The sequence below is a fragment of the Mesoplodon mirus genome, assembly GCF_964341445.2.
Source record: "Mesoplodon mirus genome assembly, chromosome: 17".
NCBI lineage: Eukaryota > Metazoa > Chordata > Mammalia > Artiodactyla > Ziphiidae > Mesoplodon > Mesoplodon mirus.
The window spans coordinates 85,327-93,228 of record NC_138993.1 but is presented as its reverse complement, the minus strand read 5'-3'; positions in this window follow the sequence as shown (position 1 = coordinate 93,228).

Sequence of the window (7,902 nt, the reverse complement as noted above, 5' to 3'; positions counted from 1 at the left end):
TTATAGACACAAAAACTTCTATATAATTCCCTGAGAGTTTCAAAAACTCCTTCTTCTTTTTTTTTTTTTAAATCCCTAGATTCTGAAGCTCTCCACAAAGCATTACTAAAATTGCATTTACATAGTATCTACATATTAATCACACATTAATGCATTTACAATTGTATTATGCTTTATTGCTAACTTTGGAGCATAAACGTAGCTGTCTTATTTACCACCCTCTTGGAAATCACTTTAATATTTGCACTTAGGACTTGAAAGAGAATGGATAAATAAAAACCTGAAGAATATGCAAATACAATTTATATATTTCTCATAAAATTAGATGATTATCTAATCTTTATCCAGAAAAAAGAAGAGCCCACATACTCTGCAGTCATGATACTCGAGAATGTGTGGTCTTCCAGCAGGAAAACATGCAGTAATCCACGTGGCAGAGTTTACCTGTGACCAGCTGGGGTTAGTGTCCTATGCATTCCTTACATGCAACATATCAGGAGTGGCCAAACTGAATTTGTCAGTTGTGGCAATAAGTATAATGAAGATTTGTAGCAGGTCATGCTCATATATGCAGCACAGGTACAATCAACATTTTGCTCAATTCTGGTAGATCTAAATCTGTATCTGTTACCTTGTCTTTAACGAGGAAATGTCAGAACTGACTTACCAAAAAAAAAGTGTTTTGTTTGTTTGTTTGTTTTAATTACAGTCACGGTGAGTAAGACAGAGCTCAGAACAACTAATGTGACTTAGTGATTCTCTCATCAGGAAATGCAGTTTCTACTTCCCTGTTTATTCTCCACATCTTGTAGTAAGTTAAGTTTCAGTGAAAGATAAATCTACAGGGTGAAAAGAAAAGAAAACTTACATGTGTTGATAAGATCATTCTGACAGGTTTTACCACGTATGTCAGTGTTTCTGGTGATGGACACAAGCTAGAGCTCCCTACTCTGACATTTTCACTGATGTCATTCCCCTTGATCCTCAATTTGAAAGTGGATAAAAATGTTTTCCATGTTTTCTTCTTTAAGAAATTAAATAAAGAATGCTGTCTAGACATGATCCTCTAATGACTTTCAGTCAGTGGTCATCAAGAGAAGAAAAGCACAGAATCTCATCCCCACAGAAGGGTGACATTCAGTCAGGTAAGAAAATTCTCCCCAAAATCAGAGCTTCATCTTTAACATTCAATCAAAGGCTTTCACAGGTTCTTCATACTCTGCACTCAGCCTTACCATATGGGATTGGCTCTGAGAATCTCACACCAGATGATTGACAAACATGTCATAGTACACTGATCTGGGACCAGATCCTGCCTCTCTTAATGATCTCCCGCAGGGACATTGCAATATTCTAGGATATTTCCTGGAGCCCTCTACTCTATACAGGTACACTTCCAAGTAGAAACAGAAGCTTTGATTCTCACTGGGACCCCTGCTCTGTCCAACCAACCTCTCTAGAAATATGATGTTCTAATCTCTCCTGATTAGAACATTGCACGGTCTCTCCCTGTGCAAATTTAGTAAAGGTAAAAGAGAAACAAGAAAGGGCAAACTATGCAGGGAGCAATATATAAGATTCCTTTACTTAATGTATTTATCTGATACACGCAAATATTGAGAAATATAGATTCATTTCATAATGGTCAAGAAAAGAGGAGGAGGAACCTCCATGCCAACAGTATATATAAATTGGAATCAATCCTGCATAAGCTCCAGGTAAAGCTTAGCTACGAGGTACTAACTCTTCTCATAAAGAAGCAATAGTTCTCCATCATTTGAAGCACACTGAGGACTCAGACAGCTGGACGCTGAAGGTGTAGTCTCCTCACTCGAATTCTGTACCTGCATCACAGAGCAATGAAATATTCCCAAAGAATTATTAAGGATGAGGTGGGGAGCTGAAATAAAAAAGATGAAACCACAGTCTGCCCTACCATCTGTTCTGCTGGATATTACCACCATCTTGGCCCAGTATGACCTTCCCACTTTTCTCTGGGCCTCCCTACTTCCCACCTCCATCCTCTCATTATATCTTACCTACACTTGGAAACGACTCTAGTTTTTCCACTGATCTTCATCAACAAGCAATCCAAATAGCAACTGTGTATATAACTCCTTAGAAACCTCAGGTCTGACTCAGTAATACATGACCTTCGAAGTCAAAAGTTTTCCTAATTCCCTTTATTATTATTTTTTCCAATTTCCATGTACTTACACTCTCAGGACCTCCACTGTCCTCAGGTTCGTCTTCCCTGCAAAATCTGTCAACTTAGACATAGACTTAAGTACCACCCACTAATTATCTCCTAGGGAATCCAGTTTTTAAAAAAGCCTCAGCAAGCCTTATGGACTTTAGTAAAGACTCTTAAAGATAACCCATGGGTGATAGCAGTACACCCACAGATATCTATTTAATACACCCTCAGAGTAATTTTTTTTCTTTTGTATAAAGTCTCTTCTGTCCAATGAAGACTCTCAGCTCTTCTTCTTCAACATATGCAGTGTCTCACCCTTCTGATTACTCTCTGCTGTATCCCAGGGCCACTCCCTTTCCTGATATTACATTCTTTCCCAATTTTGTATGTTAGTAACATCAAATAACATAAAGTATAACATGTTAATTATTATAAAGTGCACCGTTCAGTGATATTAAATACATTCATATTATTGGGCGATCAACATCGCCATTTATCTTTCTAATTCTTTTCTACGTTTTAAAACTGTAACTCTATATCCTTTAAACATAACTTTCCTTTTTGTTCCATAACCACCTGAAAAGCATCATTACCCTCCCAATTTCTATGGTTTTGACTACACTAAGTACCCCATATAATTGAAATAAGTAGTTGCATTGTTATGACTCACTAAAAGTCACAAAAATGGCATATTTGGTAGCTAAATTTCCTCAGGATTCATCCATGTTGTGGCATATTCCTAGATGTTTTCCTTCTTAACACTGAATAATATTGTATTATATGGGTATACCACACTTTGCTTATCCAGGAACTAGTGGATGAACATTTAGGTTGCTTTCATATTTTAGCTACTGTGATTATTACTGCTCTATACACTGGAGTACAAATATTACTTTAAGACCCTGATTTCAATTCCTTTGGGTATACCTCATAGTAAAAATTTCCTGGATCATGTAGTAATTCTATTTTTCAATATCTGAAAAATTGCCATACTCTTTTGCAAAGCAGCTGTATCATTCTACATTCCCACTGACAGAGCACAATGCTTCCAACTCCCTCACATCCTCACCAATACTTGTTTTCTGCTTGTGTATGTGTGTGTGTGCTTGTGTGTGTATGCATGCACACAAATATATAAACATGCATTTAATGATATGGAGCATCTATTCAAGTGCTTAGTCATTTGTACATCTTTTTGAAGAACCATCTATTCAAGTCTTTTATCCATTTTTGAATCAGGGTGTTTGCTTCTTGTTGAGCTGTAGGAGTTCTCTGTATATTCTGAATAGAAATCTCTTGTCAGATAGATGGCTTTCAAATATTTTCTCCCATCTTGTGGGTTGCCATTTTATTCTGTTTACATTCCTTTGATACACATTTTTTTTAATATGTACTGCAAATTGTTTATTTTTTTGTTAGCTGTACCTTTGTTGTTCCTTCGTTTCATATTGAGGAAATCACTGCCAAATACAATGTCATGAAGCTCTTCTCCTGTGTCTTCTTCTAAGACTTTTTATTTTATTAGGTCTTATATTTAGTTTTTTGATATGTTTTCATTAATTTTTGCATATGATGTTAGGTAAGGGTCCATCTTCCTTCTTTTGCATGTTGACAACAAGACTTCTCAGCATCATTTGTTGAAAATACTATCCTTTCTACTTTGAAAAGACTTGGCAACTTGTCAAAACCCACTTGGCCATATATCAGGGTTTATTTCTGGGTGTTCTATTCTATTCTATTGGTCTTGAATAAGGGAAAAAATAGTATAACCTATCCAGGTTGATGAAGAACATAAAGAAAGACCAGGACTGAGAATTAGGAGGGCAATATAAAAAAGCAGGGAGTAAAAGACAGTGTGAGAGAAGATCTTGTACTTGCAAGTTCATGGAAATATGATCATGTTAAATCACTAAACACCTGACTTTGAACAATACCGTAAATGTGCTAGCAAGAAACGTAACACTTACCCATCTCTGGGAAATACAGTATGGGCAAAAAGATAAACTACACACAAATATATTAAAAAGGGAAGGGTTTTCATGGTGTGAGAATATTGTGGGATTTGAAATACAATTTACTTCTGTTCTACCATTGTCTCTAAAATTTATCAAAGTGTATATACAAGCAATTCCAATTCTGGTAATGTGCTTGACAGGTTTAATATGAACTTCAGCAGACCAGTAAATGTACATTCATAGTAGGACTGTTCCCTAATCCAAAAAACAAAACACAAAAACTGGAAAGACTAGAGTTCACTTTGTCAACACACATACAGATGCAGCGATGGTTAACGGTCCAAAAAAAGAAGGTGAGCATGGGTGCAAGAGGTTAATCCCCAGTCTGGTGTGGGGTGCAGAGTTTGAGGGTAAAACCGGTAGAAAATGCTTTTGTTCTATCCTTGATTTTTGAGGTATGGAAATTCACAGGTCACTACCTTCATTTCAAAATGAATGAATGCACTATTCAATTTTTTTTAAAACAGGAGAAGTAAACATGAGTGATAATAAATTTTAAACTGTCGCTAGTCAAATAAGATACTAAGAAAAATTAAATCATATGATTTAAGAATGAAGTGGAGAGATTGTCTAAGATGGTAGCATTCAAAGACCCAGAGCTTGATGCCTCTCATGGGCACACCAAAGTCACAACTGTTTACAGAACAGCAATTGATGAAAAAGGCCGGGACCTACCATAAAAGATGTTTTAGAGCTAAAGATATAAGGAAGGCACCTCGGCAAGACAGGAAGGAAGGGCAAAATCTCAACAGAGTCAAGACCCATCCCCCCAGGTGGGTGGCCCACAGATGGGAGAATAATTACAATTTCTGAGGTGCACCCAGGTGGCAAGGGGTATGAACCCAACATCAGGCTCCCAAGCCCGGGGACCCTGTTCTGGAAAGAAGGGTTCCTAGAAAGTTGGGCTTTGAAGACCAGTGGTGCTTATTTTCCAGAGAGCCAGAGGGTTGTGGGAAATAGAGATTCCACACTTAAAAGATGCTCACAGGGCTTCCCTGGTGGCTCAGTGGTTGAGAGTCCACCTGCTGATGCAGGGGACACGGGTTCGTGCCCCGTTCCGGGAGGATCCCACATGCCGCGGGGCGGTTGGGCCCGTGAGCCATGGCCGCTGAGCCTGCATGTCCGGAGCCTGTGCTCCGCAACGGGAGAGGCCACAGCAGTGAGAGGCCCGCGTACTGCAAAAAAAAAAAAAAAAAAAAAAAAAAAATCACAAAATCCCACATGACCCGAGAATCAGAACAGAAGCAGTCATTTGAACGGATCCTGGGTCACACCTACCTCCTGGTCTTGGAGAGTCTCCCAGAGAGTCCAGAGGCAACTACAGCACAGCCTCAGGGACATAGACACTGGCAGCAGCCACTTGGGGGAGCTCCTTCTACCTCGTGGCCACTGGTACCAGCAAGCATAATTTCAGAGTCCTCCCTCTATCTTTTTAGCCTCAGGGTCTAGCCCTACCCATTTCCACCAGACTATAGACACAAGTACTAGGATGCTGCAGGCCAAGCAACTAACTGAGCAGGGGCATAGCCCCATCCACCAGCAAACAGGCTGCTTTCAGACCCTCTCAATGCACAGCTGCCGCTGGACATGGGCCCAGCAACCAAAAGCCCCAGGACCAGCCTCCACACCTAAGTGGAGAGGCACCAGCCCCAGAGTCCTTGGCCCCTCTGACAAGTGAGCCTGCTCTGGCCTTGGAATCAGTCTCGCTGTCGGCAGGTGATTACTGCACAGGGACTGGATGGAGCTTGGACCTACCCAACAGCAAATCTGCTCTAGCAGTGGGATCAGCCTCATACACCAACAGGCACACACCAGCTCCAGGAATACCACAGCCCAGCAGCCTGTGTGACCAGAACACTCACTTGCAGGCCAGAAGCAGCCATGGACTCACTTGGGTCTTGACCCTGCCCATCAGAATGACAGCACAAGATTAGGGATACCCCAGACCCTGCAGATAGCTGTGTCAGGAACAGTGATCCAACACCAACTCTGAGACTCCTGGGCCCTGCAGCCAGAACTCAGGACCTGTGTCTTCCTCCCAGTAGCCAGCATCACCCCAGTGACTGGGCACTAGCCCTGATATCATCTGGACTGCAATTCTACCCATAAGTGAACCAGCACTAGATTTGGTGTCCCACAGAGTCGTGCAGCCAACTGCCTTATGATTTAGCCTCACCAAGCAGCACAGACAGCCTCCATACAAGGCAGAGTCTGTCAAACAAGCAGTCTGGGGGCAGCCAAGCCTACCAGACCTCCCACAGCAGTCAGCCCACCACAATAGAAGAGCCCAAGTAGCCAACATAGGGGGTACACCTAGAACATATAGTTCTAGTGACCAGGGGACAGTGGGCTTCTGGGACACATAGGACCTCTCCTACAAAAGGCCACTTCTAGAAGGTCAGGAAATGTAACGAACCTACTACATACATAGCAATAAAAACAGCAAGTTAAGAAAAATGAGGTGACACTGAAACACGATCCAAATGAAGGAACAAGATAAGAACTCAGAAGAAGATCTAAGTGAAGTGGAGGTAGCCAATCTCCTCAAAAAATAGTTCAAGGTAATGACTATAAAGATGATCAAAGAACTCAGGAGAAGAATGGACGACCAGAGCAAGAAGGTAGAATTTTTTTAAAAAGAGTTAGAGCATTAAAGAACAACAAAACAGAGATGAGGAATACAATAACTGAAATGAAAAATACACTAAAAGGAAACTACTGTAGACTAAATGACACAGAGGAATGAATCAGAAAACTGAAGGACAGAGTACTGGCAATCACTGAAGATGAACTGTAAAACAATAGATTAAAATGAAATGAAGAAAGTTGAACAGATATGTGAAACATCAAGTGTACTAATATTTGCATTATACTGGTCCCAGAAGCAAAAAGGAAAGAGAAAGCAGTGTAGAGCATACCTGAAGACATAAGAGCTGAAAACTTCCATAACCTGGGAAAGAAAACAGACATCCAAGTCCGGTAAACACAGTAAGGCCAAAACAGGATCAACCCAAAGAGGATCACACCAAGACTCATTGTAATTAAAATGGCAAAAAAATAAAGATAAAAAGGCACTATTAAAAGGAGCAAAGGAAAAGCAACAAGTTACAAATATGCGAACTTGCATTAAGTTATCAGCTGACTTTTCAGGATAACCTCTGCATGCCAGAAGGGAGTGGCATGGTATATTTAAAGTCATGAAAGGGAAAAGCCTATAACCAAAAATACTCTACCCAGCAAGGCTCTCCTTCAGATTTGATGGTGAGATCTAAAGTTTTACAGAGAAGCAAAACTAAAAGAGCACAGCATCGCCAAACCAGCTTTATGAGAAATCTTAAAGGGGCTTTTCTCAGTGAAAAAGAAAAGGCCACGACTGAAACATAAAAATTAGAAAAGGAAACTTACTAACGGAAAAACCTCATTGGATAAGGCAAATATTCAACAAAGGCAGTAAATCAACCATGTACACAGCTAATAGGAAGGTTGAAAGAAAACAGTAATAAAATCATCTATATTCACAATAAGAAGTTAAGGGACACACAAAACAAGTAGATGTAAAATATAAGGTCAAATTCAGTAACTGTGGGGGAGCAGAGTAACAATGCAGGGTTGTTAGTGTCCATGTGAAACTAAGAGCTCAGCAACTGAAATAATCACACACACACACACACACACACACACACAACTGAA